The following is a 27,914-nucleotide window of genomic DNA, read 5'->3' as shown; positions in this document are numbered from 1 at the left end:
GCATTTCACATTGCAAGACAAGTACCGGTAACAAAAACAGAATAAACAACCAGGGTGCAACAACGCGCCACGGTCTCCAGCAGAGGATGGTGGTGTTTGAAACCCTCCCAGCGGGTGGGAAGAGCTCATTCCTGGGCCGGAGCCGCCTGGCCCGCAGCAGCTCGCCACAGGTTCCAGCAGGTGATGGCGGGGCAGAGGAGCTTATTCCTGGTCCGGAGCCGGTCCGCAGCAGTGCGGTATACATAATTTGGTATATAAGTCGCTCCGGAGTATAAGTCGCAGGACCAGCCAGACTATAAAAAAGTTCGACTTATATTCTGGAAAATGCGATAATTGCTAAAATGTCAGGCTTTTCATTTAACAGGCTCGATTTTCGTCTTTGTGAATCTGACCTGTGTCAGTTGCTTCAAACCAAGACGTGAATTCTTTAAAAACCCTTCCCAATAAAAGCCCTTGGCTAATGCATATTGAATAATTTAGTAATATTAAAAGGAATAAGAACAAGATTGCAGATGGATGCTGCATGCTTTGTAAAAGTTGATAATGGTTTTATTGGTGTTAATTTCCACATAATGTAAAATTTTAATTTAGAGGGAAAGGGAAAAAATGGCTATGGAGAAAAATACATTTAATAGGCAAAATTCAGTTTTTTTTAAATGAGTTTTGATATGAAAAGTTCAGTTATAATTAGCATACTATTGAAGGCACCTGTTTATGGAACAGTACATTCAGTTTTTATTTCCTCACTGCGTCTGTCTTAAGCTCTTTCAGGCTTTGCCATTTTGTTTCCTTTTTACACAGCGTGTGCATTGTCCGTATTTCATCTTTTTGTACTTTTCACTGTCCAGCAGGATGGTTTTTGTTTTGCTTCAGCCGTGTTTATCAAATATGTCCAATGCATACCACATCAATATTAGAGAAGACATTTTAGCCACTGGCTGGCTTACATTAGCAGTCCTAATGATAGGTAAACACATGGTTTATACAAAAACAAATGTTTTGAAATAGCAAATTGCATTAAAATACAGTTTAAAAGCATAAAATATAATAATAAAGAGGAATACCTCAATTAAATTCCCCACGCTTTAATTTTTCATACCAGTTTAACTAACAATATTACAAATAGCGAATAATTGCAGACAACATTTTGTACTAAAAACAACTTTTTAGGATGACCATATTTTAATATTCATTGGAAGCATGTTCTATTCTTTAAGTTCAAATGAGAGATTATTTTGTTCATTTTGTTTTGGGGGTTCTAAATCTCTTCTCGAGCAGCCCACCCAAAGGATCTCATCTATGCTGAACAGAGCTGTGTGCTGTTTAGTTTAAGCAGGATTAGGAGTCTGGTTGGCCCAGCGTTGCTTTATTCCCCTGATCAGTGTTTTCTCCCATCCTCCAGAGTTTACAGTACGGTAGAAAATGCACATGTATGCACAAACTCAGAAGTGGGCTTTTTAAGAAATGAATCATCATTTCCTCACATCAGACATATAACCTTACGATTAAAAACACATGGAAATATTTCAAACAAACACATATTTCATATAACAATTAGCTAAATTATTTTGTGAAATTTAAACAAGCTTACTGAAACGGGTTGAATAAATAACACGGACAAACGTGAGGTCAGCCAAGCTCAAAATACACATCTTAGCATTTGGGTGGATCTCGGGAAATAAAACGCTAATCAAACGTTCCTATAATTGTGACGCCATGCTTTTAAAGACAAGTTTCTTTCTTGTGGGCGTAGTTGGAAATCTTGTGGCTGGAGTCACTTAGAAAGGAACTAAACTGTCGGTTTTAATTAGTTATTGCCTGCAGCTGCAGCTGGCTGTTGTCCACTGCACTGATCTTCTCCTGAAGCACACAAACAAAACACTAACAAGGAAACTACACTTATTTTAAACTTAACTGTTCCTTCAGCTTTCACACTAAAGGCTGTGTTTGAACTGGATGTTTTTATTCCTAAAAGCGTCACATTTTAAATGCCTATTATGAGTTGTGGCTCAAAAAGTGTTTAAATTACTGAGCCTTAAGCTGTTGTGGTTTAAGCTAAAATGCTAAAAAAAACCATTTCAAGATTTTAATAGGTTTTAACATGTATTGGTCTTTGATCAGCTACCTGAAATTTGCTACAACTTTAAACACCTTGTTGCACTTAACTGACTCAACTGAATGTAGCTGCGTGAGCATGGATAAAACAAACCAAAACTGACTGCTCATCTGGTCGTTTCTGCTGGAAAGTAGTGTTTGTCTTCCTGTTACAGTTGTTGAGTCTGAAGTATCAATTTCTTCTGCTCACATCTGGATTGATGCATTTGCAAGAATGTAAATCCATTTTTTTCATATAACTGGAGAAGAGGAATGGCTTAAATATTAATTTGTAGTGGCTATTAAGTGTGACAGCAATGTATGTCATTGTTATGACATTTTCTTCTTGCACATTTTGACTGAAACAACAGGGATTTTGAGGTTGATGGCATTTGAGTCATCTCACGTTTAAGTGGGAGAAATGTGCTGGGTCAGGTTACTTCTTTATTATTAATTTTGTCTAATTATTCACAGATATTAGCCTAAAAATCTAGACAAACTGTAGCAGTAGTGAAAATTATTGCTCTTCAGGTTTGTCTAGCCATGCTCCATTGGCTTTACTAGATCTACCATTGGCTTGACAAAGTTAAGGCAGAGCTAATCACGATGCACAGTTTAGCACCATTACGGCAAACAGTGACACAACTTTAGCCAGCCTATCTGTCCATAGGTGGGTGTGTATGGTAAACTGCAAGAAAGCAGGGCCAAAAAAGCTGTCGGCATAGCACCATGTAGATGCAATGAGGCCACTGGATTCAGACCCACCTGACAGTAGTGTAAATGTGGCTGTAGGGGTACTTCTTCGGCGGTGTATGGCGGACTGCCCCATTGACCGATTTCTGTTGCTATGAATACGTCACATTGTTTGATTCTCTGATTGATCAATGCGTGTTCCAGTTGCGTGCGATGTCCGTTTAAAAAAAATACATATAGTATATTATATATACTATACTATATAATGACATAAAGAAGATGGTTTGCCAGGCTACCAGGACATCAGTATTCAGCAAAAACCAATTGGTTTATTTTTTTCATACTAGGGCTGCACAATATATAGAAAAATTACCGTCATCGCGATAACAGGATGTGCGATAGGCCCATCGCAAAGCACGTCAAAAACGGCGATAAATGTTTGGTTCAAACATTTCCATCCGTGTCATACATCAACTTTTTGTAAACCAGCTCTGTTTTTTACGTGGAAGTATTATTTAACCAATCAAATGTAGCCCTTCTGATATGCGGCCAATCAGATGGGTCCGTTTACGTGATACGCCCGCCCCCTACGTAGACCCTTACCCCAAAATTCCACTATCTCCGCTCCGCCCCCGCTTTCCGCTGCCGCTCGCTTCCCTTGTTCGTCATGCTGGCTCAGATTAATGATCGCACTTTGTGCTGAGGTTTCTGGAATCAGCGCTGCTTTCAAACGTGAGCGTGAGTCCGCTCGGTGTCGTTAAGCAGCTGATAACAACCGGGCTGAGTCCAACACGTGCCGGTGAACCAACCCACCCACCTCCATGTCGCTAGTGTTCCACCGGGTGGTGACGTTAGCCCCAGGCTCCGGTTAGCTTCCAGCTAAAAGGCTACAGCACTCTCCTCCCAGTCCTACCCTGCTAAAGAGGGCCTGGAAAAGTTCCCCCACACATCAAAGTGATTTTTCATTTATGAGCTTTTATAACCTTGTTAATCAGGATAGTTGATTTGCTGCTGCACATAAACTGTCAGTCAGAAGCTCTGCTAGCCGGTTATCTTAAGAGGAGCTAGTTCAGTTAGTTAGCTTGTTATCAGAATCATAGTTGCAGTTTCATCATCTGAGCTGCTTTTTAAGATCTAGGTAAACTTGTTCAATTTGGGGTTAAAAACAAACGTTTTCACATATTTTCCATGTAGTTTTTTTTTTGCCAGTTCCTCTTCTGAAAGGTAGACAATTGTTTTTCTCTTTCCCTCAGAAAATCTTAATATTCTCCTAGTTTGGCCCAGCACAGTTCACTTCCCAATTACAGCAACAGCCTTATATCATAACCACATAAGTGGAGAAAATGCTCAGTAGCAATGAGAGAATTTGCTGTTGCATTTAAGTGATGTTAACTATTATTTAACATTTAAACTTATTTTCTGATTTTTTTTTATTTATTCAAAAACCCTGGTAAGGGATGTTTTTCTGTATTTGGAGCATCAGAAAAAGTTTTATGGTGGTGGTGATGTTTTAAAGTCACTGAGAAACTGCATGCATGCAGTTTGTTGTTTTGCTGCTAATACATTAGCAGGTGCAGCTGCATATTTTTGCAATAAAAATGTTATGTTGTAATGGAATTCATGCATTAGTTTTTGTTTGCTTTGGACCCAGAGCAGACGTCACACACCAGACGACATCAACACTGCATACTTTAGTATTTGTTCATTTATCGTGAGTAATATCGATATCGCAATATTAAGCACTTTAGGGTTGTCACGGTATGAAAATTTAACCTCACGGTTATTGTGACCAAAATTATCATGGTTTTCGGTATTATCGCGGTATTTTTTAAACGGTGTTGCATATGTTCAGAAAGCATTGATAGTCCTGTTCTACACAAACTGAAATAGTTCTGAAAAGGTTTAACAGTGTTTATTAAACCTAAAATAACACAAAGCCTTAGCAAAAGTGCAACTTTTCACAAGTAAAGGAACAAATAGCTTATTTTTCTGGAACTTGTTACAGTAGTCAGTGCAGGTTTAAATTATACAAATCCAAACATTCAAAACATAAACAATATGTAAACAAATCAAAGAAACACCACTTGTTTTCTCATATACTTGTTTTCTTCATTATCAAAATGAAAATCTAAAACTCCAGTCCACACTTGACTTGAGCGCTGTACAAGTCAACCTTAAAAATATGTAGTTAAAATAAATAGCCACTTTAAACAAATTACTAAAATAACTACTACACTATGTAATCAAATCCAAATGTTCAAGTATAAATGGCATTGAATAAGTAAACAAATCCATGACAAGGAACTAATTGTATATTTCTCTTCATCATCAACAAATAAGATGCTTCATCCAGCAACAGGGTGTCCGTGACACGGTTTAAATGCTGGCAGAGGACGCTGCGGCTGCAGTATATAGTGACTCGTTGCATTCTCCCTCAACCAAAAGTCCTCACGTCATGCATTTAAGCTAAAATGCTAATGTTATCTTACCTTGCACTGGCTGTGGAGACGTGGGTGATCGTCACGCAGATGTGCCATGAGATTTGAAGTGTTGCTGCCTTCTGCAGACACTTGTTTCCTGCACGTTCTGCAAACGGGATAGCAGTCTTCTATTAACTGTCCCTCAGCATTTTTCAGAAATCCCAAATATGCCCATACTTCCGATTTAGTCTTCTTTGAGGGCTGATGGATGTCCTGGGCGCTGCCGTCGCCTCCTTCGGCCATTATTTCAGCTTCAAAGTTTTGGTGCCGTTGCAAATTAAAAAGTGCGTGTGCGCGCCGCGGGAACTTCAGCTGAAGCGACGGTGGCTGGTAAGGGTCATCGCGCCGAAACCGCGGCCACGGTAAACCCACCGAGATAATTTAGTTTTTTAAAAACTGGACGGTTATTTTTATTGTCAACTTTTTTACCGGGGTTTACCGCTATACCGGTTACCGTGACAACCCTAAAGCACTTGAATATGTATTACTAAATATCATAAAACATGATTTATCACTGTTTAATGATAGTCTGTTCCCATCAAACCATATAAATATTTTCATCTCTGTTTGTATCACTTCTATCATCTGCTCAACATTATCTCCTGAATAATAAAAAGTTGTATCATCTGCAAATAAGGTGCATTTTAATATATTGGATACCTCAACAATGTCATTTATATAAATGATAAATAGTTTAGGGCCCAATACCGACCCTTGTGGTACACCACAAGTAATGTTATTTATGTGTGATTTGGTGTTGTTTATTTGAACATATTGCTGCCTATCCGTTAGATAACTTATTATCCATTTTAGGGCCATCCCTGTGATGCCATACTTACTAAGTTTTTTAATAAGAATTTTATGATCCACTGTATCAAATGCGTTTTTAAATCAATAAAGATACTCATGAGATGATTTTTTTTGTCAATGGCTTCCGATATTTCTTCTGTTAATTCCATTAATGCCATGGATGTTGAATGATTTGTTCTAAAATCATACTGACTGTCATTTAATATCTCTTCTTTGATCTGGAATCGGTCCAACCTAGCAATATATAATTTTTCTAGTATTTTTGAGAATTGTGACAATAAAGATATTGGTCTATAGCTGGAAAAGATATGTTTGTCTCCACTTTTATGAAGTGGTATGACTTTTGCAATTTTCATTCTGTTAGGAAATGTCCCTGTTGCAAAAGATAAATTACATATATAGGTCAATGGATGAATAGTACTTTCTATTACTGTCTATTAGTTTTAAAATAACAGATCAAACACAAAATCTAAACTTTAATATATCCTAATTCATTTTGCACTCGGGTGCACCACACATTATTTAGTTGCCCAGGAGACAGGTTCACCGCAGAGGTGAGACATTTTAATCGCCTTACCACAGGATTTAAACTAATTTGTACCTCAGTAGGTTCAGCAATTGTTATGAAATTAGCTGAAGCTAACGTGGCTCTGGATAAAACCTGATTTCTATTAAACTTCACAGTTCACAGGCAGAGGCAAAAAACATCCATATGTTCTTTAAATTATAGCAATGTTACAAAACAAGGTAACATTAACTTAAAAATGCCCTGGATGGGGGAAAACATTTTCATTACTAAGTTACTTTAGCCTAGCATGGAAGTATGAAAGTGACATCCACGGGCAAAGCCAAAACTGTTCTGATGCAATTACAAGAGCAGGCTTGCTGTATATAAACTGGGGTTGTGGTAGTCCAGCCTAATTTATGGAGATCAGTCTCCAATCCTCAACTTCAAATGACTCACACAAACTCAGTTTGTTAAAATTCATCAACACGGTGGATTTAATAAAAGTTGTAAAGAACAAACTCCGGGCGGACTGAGGTGAGTTTGGCTCACTGCAGAAATAAAACACACCGAGCATCAACAGTCAGACACAGCCACTCACCAACACTCGTTTGTGTGTGTGTGTGTGTGTGTGCGTGTGTGTGTGTGTGTGTGTGTGTGTGTGTGTGAGCGTCAGAAGGCTGAGCAATAACCTGCAGAATAATTAAAGTCATCATGCTAGAGCAGCCTTTCTCTGTAGCAGGCCACACCGGGTTCTGCCCACTAGGAGCCGATAGGGATAATAAATAAATAAAAGAATCATAATCATAATAATCTTAAAAAATCTCACATCCTGCAAATTTGTGAGATTTTTTTTTCTTTTTTGAACTATTTAGTCTGTTAAGAGATTTCAGGTTTTAAATCTGTTAGATTGTTACCGAGCAGCTACGTTTAAGTTTCAGTTTCCTTTCTGACTGAATTGTTGCTGCAGCACATACTGTAGGTGTCGTCCTAGACATCATCCTGATGGTTTTAGCTGGTTATGCTGAAGACCTCTCCTCATAGAGGCTTCTTTAGTTCCCATACTCTGATTGTGGTCAGAAACAAACACACACAAGTCTGTTTTTCTTGAAAACATGTTTCTATTGTAAATGAAGATGATGTTATTGTTCATAGAATTAAAAATCATGTTGAAGCTCAGATTATTTGATCAAGTTGGACCTGTGGTAAGCTGGCTCATGTAAATCATGTCATGTTTTTGGATCTTGCCTGTGGAAAGAATTGGAGTCGGGAATCGATAGGAACCGTAATCGAAACGAGGAATTGGAGTCGGAACTGTTCACATTCAAACGATGCCCAACCATATTTACTAGGGACCACTGCACTTGTATTAAAATAAGAGTGAAGGATCTCTCAAATGTGCACTACAGATATTCCCATAGGATCCAAACTCGTACGTTGTTCTCCTGACTCTTTCTTCGGCATTTTCCGTTTCACAGTTGGATCTGTTTTTGGCAAATTATTGAGTTAGGACTGTTAGTTTCCCTGCCTTGTGACTATTATAACAACACTTGCTATTAATGTCTGTAACAAAACATCACAGGGCTGCAGAGCTTAGCTCTAAACGAGCATCTTGTTTTTTGAATTCAAACTTTTAAAAGACTAATTAGCCTGGCAAGCCAGACTAAATAAATGTATTATTTACTTTACAAACTTTGCAAAGCAAGAATTTGGTCTAGTTCACTAGGCTACTATTTAATTTGAAAGTGTCTAAATTATTTGCTTAAAGTGGTTTAAATCTATTTATTTCACCCAAATTTGTAAACTTATGAGTTGATAAATAAAATTATTTGTCATAAAAATCAATTCTTGCTTTGTGAAAAATGTGAAACCATTCATGTCAGATAACTATTCTTTCATCTGCTATATTTTTGTTCTAGAAAATGTATTTATTTATTTTTTTATATCTTATAAAACGGATTTTTTTCGCAGTGTATTGAAATGTATTTGGAAGTGCTTCATTTACATTCAGAGATTTAGTCCAGTGTAATTATCCAAAGATAAAATTTAAATGGATTTCCTTAGTAAATGATCATTTTTAAAAGAATATAAAATGTCAATTTAATATATAATTTGTTCGCATGTAGTTTTGAATCCATGAAATCTCTTTTAAATGTGTCAAAAGTCATCTGTCTTTTTGAGACGTGCTCATGTTGAACATGACTATAACCTTAGGTATGCTGCCTCGTTCTGATCAGCATAATTAGTGTGAGTGTGTGTCTTCACTTCCTTGTGTTCAGACAACTGTTGAAAAGAGGGGAAAGTGGTTTGCTTTCTGATGATTTATTGTCATTTACTTGCATAAAACAAGCTACAAACTCAACAGCCGCAACAGTTAAGCAGGGTTTGATTTATTCTCCTCCATTCTCCCTTCGTCTTTACTCTCCTTTTTCATCCTGCTCTCCATATGCCGTCAGTCGGTTGTGGTTTCTCTGTGGGTAAGTATTTATTTCTCTGACGACCTCATGTCTGGCTGAATGAAACAGAGATTTGAAGTCCTTTGTAATTTCCACGTACACATGCATGTTTGTGCGTGCATGTGTTCAAATCCGCCCATTCGTGTACTTTTGCAGAAGCAAACAAACTGGAGCGGAGAAACACAATGTCTGAACCGACCGGACGCTTTGCTCAAACCGATCCCTCCCTCAGCCCTACTTGTTTACAGTTTTTCTGGTCGTAAAATGGTTGAGGCTGTCACTCAGAATCAGAGTCTGCTTTCACATGTGGGGAGTCAGACCAGCCCTTTGAAATATAGCCATCACTTTTGACAGACGTGCTTTAAATGCGCCTGCAGAGAGTTGGGGAAAGTAGGTTTGTTAGTCAGCTGTGTAAATGCTGCACTGCACGTGAGGACACACGTGCAGCGAGTTATCAATAGTTTCTCTGTGAAAACCTTTTAAATCCACAACAATAATTACAGCTTGTTCTACAACATACGCCTAATCACTGGTGCAATATGTTAGGGAGACAAGCCACTGACCTTTTACTTTTAATAGCAGTTTTTCCCCCTGTCACTTTTCCCGTTCCCTCTCACAAGCACGCTTCTGAATGTTTTATGAGGATGAAGCTTTTACTGCAAAGGTCCGAATAAAGGTGCAAGAAACTAGCGCCGGCTTCACAGCAGCAGCTTGGCGTGTGTGTCGAGCGTGCATTGCTGGACTGCTGCGTCATAGCTACATGTGTGTGTTCACAGTGCTGGCCTTTTCTGCTGCACCCCTGCTGTAGCGCCTCTGCTGTCTGCACACTCTGTTCACACAGCGATGCTTTCACTAATAGCCATAAGCTGCGTTTTGTGGAATTCATAGCTTATTTGAAAAGTTAAGATTGGAGAGTTGACCAATTCTAGAAACCATTCATATGCAATTACTTACTTTATCTAACCTAACATGCATGTATTTAACCTGCGGGAGGAAACCTGGGAAAACCCACGGTCGCAACTGGGATTTGAACCTGAGACTTTTCTGCAAGGCAGCGGTGTGCTACCAACCACACCAGCATGCAGCTCGGGTTTATTGTCATTGAGGTGATAATCGATTATAAATGTTTATTAATGATATACCATACCAAACTTCATTAGCACATTGTAAAATCTACCTAATTTATTTCTGAATTCCACTATTTTCTACCAAATTCTGTTTTTGTGTCAAACCCGACTTCGATAAAACGTTCAAATCCCCTCATTAAGCTTTTCCCGCACAACTAAACTTTCCTGCATGATAACAAATGAAAAATTCTTCTGAATTGAAGTTGTTGGAAATCTTTTTTCTTAAGCTCAGCAGGACTTTTACTGTGAAAGGTCACAAGCACTGTATTTACAAAAGTTTGATTTAAAATTGTTCTGAATAAAACGTTTGATTAGCATTATTGTCTCACTGAAATGTAAGCTTTATTCAAATGGTTAAACAAAAAGAGAAGAAACTGTAAAAGTATTTAGTGAAACACGTTTTGTAAAGGCTTAATTTTTCTTTTTTGCTGCATTGATATTGTAATTAGTTATATTACACTGCTCTGTGCTAGAAGCATGCCTACACTTTTCCCTGCTAATTGTTTTTGACCTTAACAAGAAGCTTGGATTTAATTGCATATGGTAATGTTTTGCTGTATTGTGTTTTAAAACAAATATTTCAAACTGAAACACACACTGTACTGTTTAAACCAAGGCTCACATGAGATACGCTTTTGTAGCTTTTCGTATGTCTTTTCTTGAGTCCATGGTTAAAACAAGCAGCCACAGCTCGGTAGACATTTTCCATAAGTAATGTGGTCCCTTTGTGATAGATATATGAAATCCAACTTTAATATTCTTTTCTTTTCTTCTTTTTGTTTTATTTTACCAACAATTGAATGGGAAAGGGACATTGAAATGTCTGAACATGTTATTTATCTAAACGTAAAAGATTGATTGCCCCTTCAGTTCTGGGAGCTGCGTTGAACAGGTTACTGGCGTCTGTGCTTTCACTCACATTCATCTGTGTTTTTTTACTACATGTTTTTATGGACGGGATGTACTGGAGCTGGTAACTTGACAAGAGAAAAGCAGAACGATGGAAGGTTGGAGCGAGAGATGAGTCATTTTCTCTGTCAGACACTGTTGTTTTCCACTAAGCCCTGTTGTTTTCACTCATAAGTGGATGCCAGGTAGTGGGTGGGATGCATTTCCATGTACTTGTCCTAGTGTAACCTCCCTCTCTTTCCCTATAGGGATCACACCTTGTATTATGAAGAGAGCTTTACCTTAAATGTTGTAGGGCTGGCCGGCATGATGATATAGTTATCATGAAGGAATGGACCATGTTAACCTGCCAAAGCAAAGAGATACACCATCTGGCCAAAATTAAAGTCGCTACCAAAAAAAAAAAAAAAAAAGGTCACCCACTTTAATTTATTGTTGGACCACCTTTAGCTAAGCTTCTGTGATGTCACAATATTTATTTCCTTCTAGTGTTGCATTAATGTGGCACCAAGATCTTGCATTGATGATGGTAGAGTCTGACCGTTGCACAAAGCCTTCTCCAGCACATCCCAAAGATTCTCAATGGGGTTAAGGTCTGTGATGGCTAATCACAAACGTGGAGTAGCTTTGTCCATTCTAACTGGGATATGGGAGAGTCAAGCTTATGAGCTGTAGCTGTCTGTTATTATTTAACGAGCAGAAACTACTCTGAATACCCGCCCTCTCCATATCCTGATGAGTTGTTAGCCTCTATTGTGAGGGAGTCATGTTGATTAGACACAGGAAGGCGTGAACTAGACTGAAACTGCTTAGGAATGAGATTCACAGCTGCATCATGGGTGCTGGAAAGGTGAAACCTAAGCCCCTCCCCTATTTAAAGTGGGTTTTTCACGTTTGACATAGATAGCTTCTTTTACTCCTCTCTCAAACCATCTATCTTCTCTGTCCAGAATGTGGACTTTGTCATCTTCATAGGTGTGTCCCTTGTCCTTCAGGTGTAGGTGGATTGTAGAGTCCTGACCTGAAGAGGTGTCTCTCCTGTGTTGTGCCATGCTCTTGTGTGATTGTTGTTTAGTTTCTGGACAGTCCTCACTACACTGGACTGCATAAACGACCCCACTGAGCTTCTGTTTGGGTGTTTTGTCTTCTAGATGGACCAGGTTCTGTCTGAGGGTGTTGTTGGGTTAAAGTTTACCGGGATGTTGTGTTTGGAGAAGATTCTTCTAAGTTTCTCTGAGACTGCTGCCACGTATGTGATGATGGTGCCTTTGTGTAAAGGGTGTTGTTGTTAGGTTGGTAGCAGAGCTCTCATGTTTAGTTAAGTTCAGTGAGATCATGGAATGGGATCAAGAATTTTCTACTGACAGGAAAAAGATCTCAGCTAACATAGCTGTAGATCACACCGGATAATTTGTGTGGTTTCATTTATTTTACTACCTCTTACTAGAGCTGTCTTTAGTAAGCGCAAAGTCAATTTGGTTGCACACCTGTGCAATAGCAATAAATTATCTTGAATACTGTTAAATGTACTTCCTGAATGAGTGACCTTTTAAGGCTAAAATAACAAAATGACAAATACAGACAGAAGGATGACTTCTTTCTTGTTTTGTAACTCATTGCATCACCACCAGGTATCAGAACAGGACTCGGTATTGGAAGATAATGAACAATCAAACAACTTGGACTCGGATCAGGGGCAAAAATGTGGTTGTAACATCTCTAGACATAAGTAAGCTTTATAAACTAAAACAATTATTTATGAACTAACATTAACACTAATGACACTAATTGATATAATTTTATTATGTTGCATGAACCCGAGGGTCTCGTTATCAAAATTTTCTAACTTGACTGTGAATCTGTTTAAAAGTTTTGCTCTACAAGTGCCCCTTTTTTTTACTTTGAGCACCCGCCCCGTCAAAGGTCTCTGCATGGCCCTGCACTGGGCCTTTAAGCCTGAGTTATACTTTTCTGTGAGCTCCGTAATGGAGAGACGCACACAGAGTGTCGGGAAGGTTTTCACGTTCAAACTTCTGCTCTGGCAGCGGAGTGTTGGACTAGTTGGGGCCAAATAACTTGTTGCAACTAGGGCTGCAACAAACGATTATTTGGATAATCGATGAATCGGATGGGGTGTCGACAAGATTAATCGATTAATCGGATTACATGGGGAAATTTTAAAAAACTGCTAGGGAAACGTTTTCTCTCTCCTTCCTTCACTTTATTAAACACAGCGTTATTAGAAAATAGTTCAGTAGCAGAAAAACAACATGCTATCACCTAAAATGTCTTACAGCTGCTATTTGTGCAGGTGGGGGGGGTGGGGTGGGGTTGCAACACAACGAATCGATGATGCAGTTCGTTGCCAACGCTTTTATTAATCGATTTTCATCGATTTTATCGATTTGTTGTTGCAGCCCTAGTTGCAACTGAAAGATATTCACCCATGTAGTAATTATCCAATTGGAGGCTCCTACCTATTTGCTTAGTTAATTCCAGGTTGTGACTTTTTTGGCCAGGCAGTGTATTAGTATGGTTTTTAGAGCACTGTGTATCATAGGAAATATGTATGAGCTGGTTGAAATGTATACAGAAATGTTGTTTGGACTAAATTCTTTGACATAGTTTTTATCTTTTTGGTTTATTTATTCACATATTGAAATGATTTTATTGCATTTTGTAGTAACCTGTAAAAAAGTAAAAAAAGTTATTAGATTGTGATTTAACCTTAATAAAGTATATATTTTGATTTCTAAATGTTTATTCCATTTCAGGACAGTGTAGACTTACGCTTTGTCCCACTTAAAGTGATTTTATTTGGCATTATGTTAATTTAGCTGTTCATTAAAATACATTTATGCATGATTTTAAGGGTATTTGCATTCATAGCATCCATCACTAGGGATGCTCCAATTAAGCAAGTGACCGGAATTGGCTGATTTAAAGCTTGACGGGTTGCTTGTGATGGTTGGATTCAACTGTAAAAAATCCAATACTTCAGTTTCGGTCAGTGAGCACACCGTAGCTAAGTAGTGATTAAAAACCCTGTTTATTTATTAACACACCAATGCATTGCTCTGTGAAAGTATTTATTGAGCGACAGGGACTAAGATGGTGACTTTTGCTATTTGTAGATTCCCAGTGATGGAGAAAGAAAACTCATGGTAATGATGGTCATTTTGGTGCCTTTTTGGAGACAATCTAGAAGGCTTTTCACCCTAAACTTATAAACACATGACATCACAGTTTAGCTGAAAACTAGAAGAAAATGGTGCATAGTTCTTGGAAAGATATTGGAAATCATCAGGACGTAGCTGGACAGGAATCAGAATTAAAACACAGTGAATGGAAGGTCTTTATCCACCTTATCAAACACTAGATTTTCTATTGAGTTGCTTTACCAGGACTTCACTGCATTTTTTGGTTTTTGTTTGTGGGTCTTTTTGCCTGTAGTTTTGTTAGCGGGAGATATGCACATTAGAGGTGATCAATAGTTTGTGTTTAAAGCAACAAATTGAAACTAGGGTTGCACGATATTAGGAAAACCTGCAATATTCGATAACAGTGATTGATATTGCGATGTTAGTACTTGTGATTAGGGCTGCTCGATTATGGCAAAAATAATAATCACGATTATGGTGACTGAAATTGACATCACGATTATTTAGGACGATTTTTCAATTTATGTTGATTTTATTTGTTTTTATTCAGTCATAAAATTGCTCAGGGCACAATCAGGACAAAAATAAGAAACAAGATGATCACTAAAAGAACTCCTGATTCCCTGTATAAAAGACCAATATACTTATAGCTCATAGTCTATGACCCAAGGGCTACAGACCTTGGTTTAACTCATTTAAGTCTAACCAGTACAGAACCAAATACCAATATCTTGCAAATACTGACAGCAAGAATTATACAGTGGCATTTATAACAAATAAATGCAAATAAATTGATGTTCACAAAATGTTGCATAACATTTATTGAGTTGTGTCAAGGTGCTGTAGGAGAGTGCACTAGCACCGTGTCCTCAGAGAGATTAGTTATTATTTATCAGCGTGAGGAAGTTATTTCTACCTTATTTATAAACTATTTATTTACAAGTCCATCAGTTAATGTAATAATTGTCCCAACCACAGCTGCACCCCCCACCCCCCAACCCGGTCTCACAGCAATAAGGGGCAAGCTGCACGTGTGTTTAGCGCGCCGCACGCGCACATTTAGCTGTTTTTAGCGGTTCAGGAGTCCGCAGGTGCGGTGTGTGTCACTCACTCTGGTTAATCCAACAGGGAGCAGGGCGGCTCCGAGAGCTGTCTTTAGCGACCGACACATCACTACATCATTCCCTTTCCTAATGTCCTGAAGAACGGTCCGGAGTGCAGGCGGAGTGTTTAGCTAACCTGCAGGAAACGTCGACGATAGTTATCCAGAAAGTAGCTAAGGGTTACCAGAGATGTTTCTGAGGTGTTCGCTAGGTACTTTTAGGATTAAAAAGTCAAGAAGGGGGTCTGAAAAGCTGTTAGAAATAGCGTCAAAGTCGCTAAGTTGGCAACACTGTGGAGGAGCGCTTCATTTGCAACTCAGGGCAGCGCAAGCGGGAGGAGCAAATAATCGGCTTGTTTTGTTTTTTATAATCGTTCAAAACTCAGATCGTAATCGTGATTAAAATTCGATTAATTGAGCAGCCCTACTTGTGATACATAAAAACTTAACTCAGGAACAAAAACAATCAAAAACAAAGAAACAGAAAAATCATAAAAATGAGAAAAGCAAAAGATATGAAGAAAGGGAAAAAGAAAATGAACAAGAAAAGGCAATCAGTGGATCCCAGGAAAAGCAGAATCAGCAAAACGAACAGAACAAAGCTAACTCAGGTGTTTGCTAAAAATCAAAATTAATAATAATAATAATAACAGTGTTTCCCCTAGGAATTTTTCCAGCTGTGGTGGAGGTGGTGTTGGCGGGGGGGGGGGGGGGGGGATGACACGCCTCACCTTTATGTTAATATTATTTTGTTTGATGCGCTCCACTTTGAACTGCACCAATCCAGCGACTGCTGCATTGTAATAACTAGTATTAAAGGTGAATACACCAATATTTGCACAATAATAATTTCTGTTTTAAACTCTCAGTGACACACTTTGCAGGGTGGATTTGGCATTTAATTTTTCTTGGCGTCTGGAAAAACATCTTCTTTTCCCCCCTTTATTTGACTCTCTGCCCCCTTTATTTTGGTCCAAGATCATTACTGGGCTGGCCTTATTAAAAACGTTCTACACCCCTGCTTAGTAGACTTAATGAAGTATTTTTAAGCATAAAAATGACAGAAACTCAAATTTACATATTTGGCATTATTGACCAATATTTTTTATTTATTTGTTAAGAACATCAAGATGCATTACAGTGAACATTATAATAAGCTGGGCGGACACTGTGCGACTTTTTCACTCGTAACACAGCTTCAGCTCAAACTGTACGACTTCAGCGCAGGGTAGATCTCAGGAGTCATGTGCTCACTGTACGTCTGGTATCAACACGTCGGACCTAAAATATGCTAAAAATAGCAGTTTTTACACAACACGTCAGACTTTTTTGTCTTGTTTTGCCTGTTGTCCTTCGGGAGTGCTGCAGGAGGACACACAGGGATTTATGAGGGTTGGATGAGGAAAACGAAATAAAGAAAGTAAATCTGTGTTTAGTGATCAGTTTAATTTGACATGAACACGACAAACACGCTTTCTTGACAATTATTGTGAGTAAAAAAAACGTGTAGAAATAAAAACGAACAACATGTGTTATTAGGTAAATAGCGGGTGAGTGGAGTTGATGCAGGATTGCGAATGCGCCGTGAGCGGTTCTGATACTTTTTGGGTCACAGCTGCTCGCTGCGCCGCTTCAACAGTGCGATACCCTCACGAGGAACGAGATAAATATCAAACACTCCAGAAGTCCGTGCGAGCTCACGATTGCTGATCGGTAGCTGGTCACGTGGTGTTAATCGCCTCTCGTAACCCCCTGTACACTGCACGACGCTCAGCGCAAAACTCGCCCCGATCTTGTGGATTCTCGCACGAGTGGAAAATCAGCTCAAAAAAGTGAAAAAGTCGCCCAGTGTACGCCCGGCTTTACTGTCTGTGTGTGTGCGTTGATGCCTGGGCCGAGCTGACTGAGTTCCCGGCTGCAGTTTTGTGTGTAGGGAGGGGCGGGCGCTCTATCTGACTGGCCAATCACAGAGCTTGAAGACAGTCAGTTACCCAATGAGAATTTCATTCAGCACGATTACAGATATTTACGAGTTTTACACTCGTTTCTTGCTCGTATTCGTCAAAAATGCTTTATCCGTACGCTCATAGCTGTAACCACCCTGCCCTGCCTCCTCCTCCTTGCTACCTGCCGGCTGTGATCACAAGCAACAACACAGTAGTTCCCGCTGCTTCTTCCGGAAACGGCGCAAAAAAAAAAACATCAATAAAACTTGGGATGTTGTAGGCGTGGCGTAGGGATGCACCGATGGATCGGCATTTGATCGTAATCGGCCGATAGCGCCCCTATCGGTTTTGATCGGAATTTTCAAAATAGATCAGAGCAAACCGATCAGGTAGGGTTGTCACGGTAACCAGTGTAGCGCTAAACCCCGGTAAAAAAAAAAAAAAAAGAAAAAAAGTTGACAATAATAACCGTCTTGTTTTTAAAAAAACTATATTATCTTGGTGGGTTTACCGTGGCTGCGGTGTAGGCGCGGTGACCCTTACCAGCCACCGTATCATCGGCTGAAGTTGCCGGCGGCACATGCGCACTTTGTTTACAACAAAACTTTCTTGAAGCTAAAGCTGAAATAATGGTCAAAGGAGGAGACGGCAGCGCTCAGGAGGACATTTATTATCCCTCAAAGAAGACAAAGTCGGAAGTACGGTCATATTTTAGATATGTGAAGAATGCCGAGGGAGTTTATGGAAGACGGACGGCTATCCTGTTTGCAGCACGAGCAGAAAAAGTGTCTGTGAAAGGCAGCAACGCTTCAAATCTCATGACACATCTGCGTGACCATCACCCACAACTCTACAGTCAACGCAAGGCAAGTTAACGTTAGCGTTTTAGCTAAAATGCGTGATCCGAGGATTTGGGTTGAGGGAGAATGCAACGAGTCGCTATAAAAAGCAGCCGCAGCGCCGCTACCTGCATATAAACCGTGTCGCGGACACCGCCATGTTGAAATGATGCTATGCATCACGGGGCTCCCAGGGGCAGATAAGAGTTGGTCTCTCTCCGAGAATAATTATGAATTTAACAACGATTACTGCCTGATGACATTTTCCCACATCTGCAAAGCTCACTGGAAGGACACAAACCGAGGACAATATTTTCCTGATATACGGATTACTCAAGTAAGGGTAAAAAAGTATCTGATTAGAAGGCTACTTGAGTACTGAGTATCATCTGATCTAATATTTTTAAAATGATGACATCAAACAGACATAAAATAAGAAGTTATGGGCAAATATTGGTATTTTAAAGACTGAAGGGGAAAATGTAAACAAATAAACAACTTAATTACAAAATAACACATTTTAGGCAAAATTTAGACACAAACTGAGGACAATATTTTCCTGATATACAGGGTTTATTTAATTGTGTGAAAATGTAGCATGTTTAAAAAAAAAACGCGATAATACCGAAAACCGTGGTAATTTTGGTCACAATAACCGTGAGGTTAAATTTTCACACCGTGACAACCCTAACCCCCAAATTCCACTACCTCGGCTCCGCTGCGCTCCGCTCCGACATGAACGCCGGAGCAAAATCGGTCCCGTTGTAGTCAATCAGAGCAATTCCACTACTGCGGCCGTGCTCCGGCAGTGCGGCGCCGTGCGCCGCCCTCTGTTCCGGCATCCGGCAAAAATAGAATTGATCCTATTTTCGCCGGACGCCGGAGCACCTCCGCAGTAAATGGACAGAAATCACAACGGCCCAACAGGAAAAGGAGCGAGCACAATTTCCGTTTTTCACAATAAATCGATAAACAAAAGGCGTTTTTTGTTTCATATGCACAGGTTTAACAACTTTTAACAACTATCAATGGCGGCTGAAGTTTAAATGCACAAAAATAAGCCATAAATACAGTTTCTACTATCAAAGCTGTCACACTTTGTTGATCCAAACATTGCTGATCTCTCAACACAAATGATGGGCAGATTAAACAGCTCATGCAGATGCTTCTCCCACACAACGGGTGTTTGGATCTAACTTCCGCGTTTACTGCTCGGACTGTATCGCAAGATCTCGAAAATCCCGCGCATGCTTGTTTGCCCCCCTCAGGTCTCCGCACCGGAGTGGAGCCGTTGTAGAGCGGGTACCAGTAAAAATTGAGTTCGGAAGCGAGTGGCTGCGGAAGGCGGGGGCGGACCGGAGCGGAGCGGAGGTAGTGGAATTTGGGGGTCATACAGACCATTTTAGATTAGGTTACATTTCCTTTATTCCCAGATTATGTAGTTTGTAGCACTCATTATAATGTTGTAGAAAATTTCTGGCCAATGAACGTGATCGGTATCGGTGATCAGCATTCTATGATATCGGTATCGGTGATCGGCAGCAAAAAACCTGATCGGTGCATCCCTAGCGTGGCGGTGGGATTTCAGCCGTGGCGGGCCGCCACAGCTACGCCTATGTAAGGGAAACCCTGAATAATAATAATAATAATAATAATAATAATAATAATAATAATAATAATGCATTTAACTTATATAGCGCTTTTCAAGACCCCCAAAGACGCTTTCACACACTCTCACATTCACACACTGCTAGTGATGGTAAGCTACTTGTAGCTACAGCCGCCCTGGGGAGGTCTGACAGATGGGAGGCTGCCATTTGGCGCCGTTGGCCCCTCTGACCACCACTAACACAGGCAGGTTGGGTGAAGTGTCTTGCCCAAGGACACAACAGCAGGATACCCCTGGCGAGAGCTGGAATCGAACCCATGACCCTCCGATCATGAGGCAACCCGCTCTACCACCTGAGCTACTGCTGCCCCCAAAAAATTAAGTGCCTTCCGCCTCGGGGGCGGGCATCTAACCTAAGAGAACCCACCCATTTGGCCACATGGGTGAAGAGCTTTATTTGATTTGTTAAAAAAACATCATGCTTCCGTTTGATTGACAGAATGCATTATGTGTAGCAAACATTGAGCTGACCATTCATTGCGATATTTATCTGTTCTTAGCGATATGCATATTGTGCATGCTAAACTATATACCTGATATCGCAGTAACGATATATTTACGATATATTGTGCAGCCCTAACTGAAACTCAAAGTAGATTTGATCACTTAATGTGTGTGTTGTTTATTAATGATGTCAAAATTAAGAAAATCTGCATTTGATCAAATTATTTCTGAAACATTTTTAACATGATGCAATAATTTTAAAGGAAGAAAATAATTTTAAGAAAGCAAATCCGTGATGAAGAGAGAAACGGGGAGCGAAGAAGTTTAGAGACCAAAGTTTCTGTACTGCAGTTTAAAAACAGTCAGTTTTAGAACGATGTACGGATGTTTACTGGTGTTCTTAGACATTCTGGGTGTTTTTAACCTCTGCTTGTAGTTTATTGGAGCTACTCGGAGAGTTATGTAAGATTGTAATAAACTCTGTTTGCTCTTGCTGGTGTGGTGCATGTTACATAGAAGGAACCGCAGGCAAATCTGCTGAACTGGACCACAGGCAGTTTGTTGTATTAGGTGTCAGATGTTGCCCTCGTAGTTTAAACTCAATCATGGTAAGCTATGTGAAATATGTGTTGGTTAGTCTGTAGGTAGGTTATGTGTGCCAATACAGATCCAAGAAATTTGTCCAAGCAACCCAGAAGTTTAGCTTACAAATAAAAGTGTCTCTGTCATCAACATGGTGATGGAGAGTGCCGAGTGAGAAATAAGTCACACAGCTGTTAAAAAAAACATGTTTGCATCCCTACATTTTCCATTCTTTTAGCAAATGTCTTGTAAACATAACAGAAAAGTCAAAATACTGGTTGTGACATGAGAGTGCCATTTAACAGTCTGTGCGGAAAGATTACGAAATTAATTTGGCCTGAAGTCAAGTCAATTTTTCATTTTAATTGGCCGGCCTTTAAAATCCATCGGCCATTAACATTTAACTTTGAAGTGGGCAGTGGATTTAACCATTTGTGTTCTTGCCTCACTTCAATTTCAAAATGTAATTTCCTGTGAAGCACAATTTCAGAACCACAAGTAGAGAATTGTGAGTGATTTCTTAAAGGTATTGTTACACATACAGTGAAATTTTAAATTCCCGTTCCACAACTTAGCAGATATAAGGTCTCTGTCGCCCCCTCCAGGCCAGCTGCGTAACGTCACTGTCGCAAAGTCAAAGGTCTTTGTCGCGCATTGGCTATTTTCCAACTTGCGTACACAAACACATGAAGCGGCGTTTGAGCTTGTAAATCATCAGTAAAAATCAGCAATGAGCAGCGAGGTGAAGTATTAATATTTTAATGTTACCAATTTATCTTAATCATTTGGTTATGTAATAATGGCGAAAATGCACTTAACAGTGAGAAGCACATAACAAGCATGTCCGTGAAAATGTTGAATATGACAATCTGTACTTAAATAGTCGAAGAGAGGTAGTATTTAATTAACTATAACAGTGACAAAAGTGTTATGCTTATGTAGTGATGAATAAACCACAGTAATGTAATTTTTACATTTAGTAATATTAGTGTGACAAGTATAAATGTGTTGCCAAACAGCATTTGCATTTCATATAAAATAACAAATGCCTAGGTTATATTATTTTAACTTCTCGATAGGTATCAATGGCATCTTCTACATCCTCATCCTCAGAACCCCAGCAGAGCAGAGGGAGAGGACAAGGGAAAGGGGGTGGGAGAGGACGAGGGAGAGGGGGTGGAAGAGGGAGAGGGGCAGTAAGGGCTAAAAGCAGAGGATCTAGGTTCACAGTAGACCTGGATCCTGACAGACAATTACGACTGGGAAATCTTCAGGAGACACACAAAACTGAAATGCAGGTAAACTATCCTCTACCCCAGAAAAAAATAATCTTCTCATCAACCAAGTAAATAGTTTATTTTTCTTTCTAGGCCAAAAATAAAGTTATTGTCAGCTCAAGAAAAAGACCAGCTGCTAGAAACAGTGATGTCAAGATTACCAGGCTTGCTTTTTGATGTGTTGGCATTGCAAGATCCTTCTGAGACTCTTCAACCTGAAAACATATATAACTTACACTGGTGCACATGCAACAACTGCAGGGAGATGGATAGTGACATAGAGAGGCTTTGCTGCAGAATGGCACCTGACGACTGCATTAGCAAAATGGCATACATGGACTACTACATATTAGATGAAGGAGTGTTGAGGCCGGCCCGTGCAGCTTGGAACGACATCTTCGCTATAGTTGATGCCCAGGAACCTGGTGTCGAGCAACGGCAGTACCGGCATGCAGCGTACAGACAGTTTGTCCTCTGGCAGCACGGCCCTCTCGGACAAGGGTAACAGGGTTGTGATTCCAAGGTGTTGCGTATGGAGGATCAGAAGTACTTTCCTGATCACTACACAGGATTTAGAGTACATCGTCTAGCTGCGTTAAATGGGTGTCTTGTTATCATAGTTATAAATAACATTTTCAGTAATTAAAATGTTTGTTTTTGTTATTGTAAGTAACTCTGAAAATGTGAAATAAATAGTTTAAAAAAATAACACCATCAGTTCATTTTTCTATGTTCTTTATTATTTTAGGGGGGGACACAGTCTCCCCTAGAAACATGTGCCTGTACAAGTTCTTCTGTGGGTGGTGGATTTGTTGCTGCAAGCAGCCCTTAAGCCTGATTTATGCTTCTCCGTCTGCGTCAGTGCGGAGACACGCAACGCCATTATCCGTCCTTGCGTCGGGATCCGGCAGGCACGCAAGTACGTACGGAGTCGAGCCCACTTTTTTAAACATCCGTTGAACGAAACGGATTACACAAGCTTGTGATTGGTCAGGATGCCGCTGCTGTTTACAGCGCCGCCATTGCAAAGAGAGCCGAGTTTAACTAGCGGCAGACACGGAGAAGCTTGAAGAATGCATCGCGAAAAAACTCTAAAAATATGAACGTTTCATCCTCCCGTGACTGGAGGAGTGTAAAGATGCGCAGCAAGCGTTTTATTTGTGGACGGAAATGACAGGAAACGTGGGTTTAGAGGTGGGGAGCGCATGAAGAGGTGGGAGAATGAGAGACAAATATGTCCGTGTTAAAAGTCTCTTATAAACACAAAAAACACAATTTAAACAAACGATCTTGAACCGATACATGACAGGATACCACAGAACAGCGCTACGCCCTCTGTGGTCCTGCCGGGCAATTGCTTTGCAACGCTCTCCAGGAGACGGAGAAGTAAAAGAGCAAAACGCTTCCGTCAATCCGTGCGAGTCTGTCCCTTGCGGAGCTGACGGAGAAGCATAAACCAGGCTTAAAAGTCTCGGATCACCTGGTCTGAGAGTCTGTGCCCTGGGAAGTCCAGCTCCACTCGACATTCGCTTCTGAACAATGGCTTTCTGCAGTTGTGGAATGTAACTGTACTGCTTTGCTTCCTTTGTAGTGTAGACACTCCAGTTCTTAGATTTCTTGTTGTAGTGCCGCCGGTATCTGGAATAGAAATTGACTTCATGTTTTGAAACAAATTCAAAATGTGGCATTTAGGCCTCAAAAATAGAAAATATTTCCAAAATTAAAACCTACATCTTGTTTCCTTCACGGTTGCGAGCTGGAGGTCGGTGGTTTGGTGATTATAGTCTATTGCAGCAAGCAACGTCCGTGTCTTGTATACTGGTGGACTGTATGCAAACCGCTTCCCAGCGTACATTAGGACGTGGTTCTGGCAACTCTCCAAGTCACTTGTTGTTCTGGTGAAGACAACACATAAAAACTTCTAATCAGTGTGTATAGCTTTTCTGGTGTGCTAGCTATAGTGAAGTAGATACTACAGATCAAGTAGAGTCAATAAAATTTGATGTGCTTGCAAAAAAAGTGTATGTATGACAATCTGTGCTCATCAAGCAATAGTAAATGACAATAATTTACATACCTGAAAGTTATGAACTTTTTCACGTCCTTTAACCACCGTTTGTTTCAAACGATAGCTGCGAGTGCCAGGTGAGCTTCAGAACCTGAATGTGTAATATAGTAGGCGAGTTCAGAATCATAATTTCAGATTTAGAAATAAATATCCTTGATTACCTTGAATCAGCCAGTTTTTATCAGACCTCAAACTGTCCAAAGGCTCATGCTGACAGGAACCAGATGCCCACGTGTGTTGGTTTCGCACATGATGCAGGACCCCATGCCACATCGTCTGTAAAAATTATAATTGACAAGTTTTAAAAGATGTGCGGCGTTTTAGTGCTGGTAGACAAAACATCAATTCCTAGCTGAAGAAATACTAATATAACAAAGTTCTCTTCTCCCACTGTACCTTGAAATGTTCCTCTGTAGTCGCTTCTTTACTACAATACCAAAGTGGTTCACTATGTCTGTTGTCTATTCCAGGATCGCACCATTTTCTTTTTTCATGCCAGGCTTTGCAAATAAAAAACAATCAGACTGATCCATGGACCCGAAATCTGTTATAGAAGAATGCAGGGATAATAACAGCTATTTTTAAAAGCAACATACTCGTCGAATCTTTTTCCCCAAATTCTTTGCAGCATGCCAGATGTCGAGGGAATGATGGACATCTTTGTATTTCCCTCGATCTGGATCTATAACATAGTACAGTATTTAGAAATCAATAAACAAATCACAAAAAGTCTTTGGATTTAGTTAATCCTACTAAGCAATGCTGTTATTTGAGGGTGAGCATCAGTGACCAGTTCTTTCACTGGTAGCCCGTGGAGGACGTCCATGGTTCTTATGAAGCACTCCTTCTCCATAAGTACAGACTTTCTGTCTGTTTCCCGCTTATCAACAGTCACAATATGTACAATGTCTCTAGTATCTGTACAATACTGTGCTGAATGGCCTAGACACACACACAAAAATAGTTGAGATGTCGCTCAACTAAATAAATCCTTCAGTCTTCCATGTTATAGCATACATTACCTGGGGGAGTCCATTCTTCCTCATCAGAGCTGTCCCCATCTTCTTCACCTGGATCACAGGATCCATCGATCTCAACACTATTAATGAAAAAATATCACTGTTAGAAAGAAAAACAATACCAATCTTATGTCCAAAACAATAAAAGGAGATTAAAAACTTACATGCTGTTCCTCAGATCATTCAGATCCTCTTCAGTCAAACAGTCTCGCAGCTCTTCTGGAGCCATACTCAGAGTGCATGCTGAAACACGTAAATGAGTGAGAAAAAAATAGACACTTGCATAACAGAAAAAAATACATAGAAATCTTGTCTATAATGAAAGTAGCACCGACCTGAATTCTAACACATCTATTTCTTTTTCAGAGCACACCTGTTGAACGCCTTCAATGTTGATCTCCTCCACTCTAAATAATAAAATGTATTAGTTAAAAATGTATTATTGAAATACCTGATTTAAAAAGAAAGAAAAAAATACAACATCAGATAAATTTCTAATGGTCCAACAACATGATATTGATAAATCACAACATTATTTACATATCATCTAAATGGAGAGAGAAAAAAACTAAACATACCCAGACCCCTCTGTAACAGTTGATACAGGTGGTGGTGATGGTGCTGCTATTTCATTTTGTCTCTTATTTGGCGTAGAAGTAACTTGCTGTGTTTCATACCTGAGAAAATAAGAGTCAATTTAATCCATCGTCGAAGACTATTTGTGTCACCACCAGGTCTCAACAACACTGGGCCTCGAGAGCTACTATCCTTCTGGTTTTCAAAACATCTCGGCTTCAAAACAGCCAAATCAAATGACTGAAAGGATTTTTCAGCTGTGATCAATGTTTGCAAAGTTCTTGTAGCTACTCATTCCATGTATTCAGCTGTGTTGAAACGGAGATGTCTCTAAAACATGCAGAACAGTAGCTGTCGAGGACCAACGTGGATGACACGTGGTCTATCATAATGTTTACTAATTATGATCAGAAAAAAACAGGACTAATAACAAATTTAAACCTAAAAGCTGACTCGGGGCACATTGATAGAGACGATATGTTTGACTTATTTACTGCTAAACGCTGGGGTTTGCAGCTTGATGCGACAGATCTGACTCTTACGCGTTAGCATCACATTAGCCTCTGTGGCTAACATTGAGATTGAGTCAGTTGTGTGGATCTGAAAATTATACTGAGAAAAGATTTCCACCTAAACACACATTTAATAAATAGTTTTATCAGTACCATATTACAACTTAACGTCTGATCAAACACAGTAACCCCGGTGAAATAACTTCTTACTTACCTATTCATTAGCGTCATGGCTAGGTCAGAGTCTGTAGTACATGCCGTTCTTTCTAGAAGAGCTCTCTCCAGCGAGGAAAAGCCGGCCCAATATTAATTCTGTTCTTTCCTCTTTCTCTATCGCGTTCTCTCTTTCTTTTCCTAGATTCCTCTGATAATGGGTTTCTAGCTCTCTTTGGAGGATCTGCCATAGCTGAAGTCTTTAAACCGGTCGTCTACGAGATACTGCCGTAAAGCAACACGCAGTCAGTGCTTCCGTCGGCGGCCCGCCACTCAAAAACTGTATAGTGTGGTAAACAGACATGAGACTCCATAACGCTATCACAGCTACGAAAATGAACATATTAGATGATAGTATTACACCAAAACCTTTAAAAAAACATTATTTAAGGTGTAAAAGTTGCGGAATGTAGCTTTAACAACCGATCGAGCCACACGTGTGAATGTACACGTTGAACACTTTCCTCTAAAAATGACTGAATAATGTTGCACATGATTCTTCAGGGAATTAACAGCAAACTGATACATATTTATGTATGCCTTTGTGGTACACTAGTTTGTACGGAAAACTGTTGTTTATTTTGGTTGTGAAATACTTTTTTTTACATTTCTCTATGCCAGTGAATAGCCTAGACAACATATGGAACGTTCACAGCGGGAAAGTTTTTCAACTGGGACCGATTTCACCGTTACACAGTAAAACCACAGCATGTGTAAAAAGTAAAGATTTGAACAAATATTTAGCATGCTAACCACAAAGCTAGCAGAGGTAACATGAGGTAGGGGTCATCAAATCCAAGTGTCTTATTTCCGGGTTGAAGGGAAGGCTCACAAAACTAACTTAAACTTCATGAAAAAGAACATCTCGTTAGTGCCAACGGTAATATTTCATCACAGTGTGCCTACCGTTGCTCTGGAAGGTGTAAAATGGCAAGATACAGCCCCTTCAAATGGCTGCTGGCAGGAGCTTTTCGGCTTTAAAAGATCAGATGTGGACTAAACGGCAGTCGTTTTAATGCTGTTGAGCAAACGTGGCAAACAAATGTTCAATGTTCTATTTCGTCTACAATAAATATAATTCTAAGCCTTTAACATAATTACTACCACCTATATGCAACCATATATTGAAGGAGTTATGCATTTACCTCTTTCTGGATGTGAAATAACAACATGGTGCAGTCTTTGTGGCAGGTAAATGTGCTATTTAAAGCCAGTCTAGTGCATTAAATTATTTTTCTAATTTGAAGACAATGTGGGGTAAAGCGGTCCAAGTACTTTCAAAAACCATAAAACTGATGATTTTTAAAAAACAGTTGTGATATAAAACTTTTACTATCCAACCTTTTTTATGCAATAATTTACCACTTCTTTGAATGCCCTGGATCACATTTGCAAGACGTTAGGTGATATTAGTACGAGCACGTGGGGGTGA

At 39.7% G+C, this 27,914-nt stretch overlaps 1 protein-coding gene and 1 long non-coding RNA gene across 7 annotated transcripts in view; one reads left to right on the top strand and one right to left on the bottom strand.

Moving 5' to 3' along the window:
- The window catches only part of LOC107391321 (vitamin D3 receptor A), an 88,482-nt gene that overhangs the window by 13,525 nt on the left and 47,043 nt on the right, over positions 1-27,914 (top strand). The window lies entirely within an intron of this gene.
- Positions 17,445-27,906, bottom strand: LOC139063338 (uncharacterized). 2 transcript variants are annotated; one of them, XR_011516707.1, is made up of 4 exons: positions 24,324-27,906; positions 24,172-24,253; positions 23,826-23,989; positions 17,445-23,732 (listed from the first exon to the last, which is right to left on the bottom strand). It is a non-coding gene; the product is annotated as an uncharacterized lncRNA (long non-coding RNA). The 2 variants fall into 2 exon arrangements; XR_011516706.1 differs by having other exon boundaries at positions 17,445-23,989.

This window comes from Nothobranchius furzeri, chromosome 15, assembly GCF_043380555.1.
Source record: "Nothobranchius furzeri strain GRZ-AD chromosome 15, NfurGRZ-RIMD1, whole genome shotgun sequence".
Classification (NCBI taxonomy): domain Eukaryota; kingdom Metazoa; phylum Chordata; class Actinopteri; order Cyprinodontiformes; family Nothobranchiidae; genus Nothobranchius; species Nothobranchius furzeri.
Note: the sequence above shows the minus strand (reverse complement) of the source record. Positions and strands in the feature narration are given on the sequence as shown.